Source organism: Penaeus monodon, chromosome 25, assembly GCF_015228065.2.
Source record: "Penaeus monodon isolate SGIC_2016 chromosome 25, NSTDA_Pmon_1, whole genome shotgun sequence".
NCBI classification, from domain to species: Eukaryota; Metazoa; Arthropoda; class Malacostraca; order Decapoda; family Penaeidae; genus Penaeus; species Penaeus monodon.
Genome location: NC_051410.1, coordinates 5,211,802 through 5,212,206, shown reverse-complemented (window position 1 = coordinate 5,212,206; position 405 = coordinate 5,211,802). Strand labels below are relative to the sequence as shown.

Sequence of the window (405 nt, the reverse complement as noted above, 5' to 3'; positions counted from 1 at the left end):
GGGGGGGGGCAAGAGAGGAAGACGGTGGAAGATTACTTAAAGCAAGTAATCACTGAATTGCGTAGCACTACCACAACATTATTCTTATTAGGAAAATAGACAGCCTATAAGAAGTGCAAAGGGTATCATTATGTTAAACTATCATCGAATAACCTTTATTGGTTCTTTACATAGTCAACCTTCCACTAACGACATATTTCAAGATCGTTAACAGGATATTCAAGACTTGACCGACGCACGTTGTCCTCAAAGTGTTGTGGTTGGCCTCCAGAAACGCTGTAGCCTGTGCGTGGCCTGTTTATGTTGGGAGAGGACAGACGGAAGTAGCCCAAGGTAAGCACTTGCGTCGTAGTTTTAGAAGTCTATGCAGTATTGGTCGGAATGGATCAATGATAATGGAGATGA

The 405-nt window shown here is 42.7% G+C and overlaps 1 protein-coding gene across 1 annotated transcript in view; it reads left to right on the top strand.

The window, feature by feature from the left end:
• Positions 1 to 230: 230 nt before the first annotated feature.
• LOC119589507 overlaps positions 231 to 405 on the top strand; it is a 1,297-nt gene continuing 1,122 nt past the window's right edge. The window contains exon 1 of the mRNA XM_037938107.1: positions 231 to 333. The gene's annotated coding sequence lies outside the window, so the exon portion shown is untranslated. The remainder of the gene's footprint in view (positions 334 to 405) is intronic.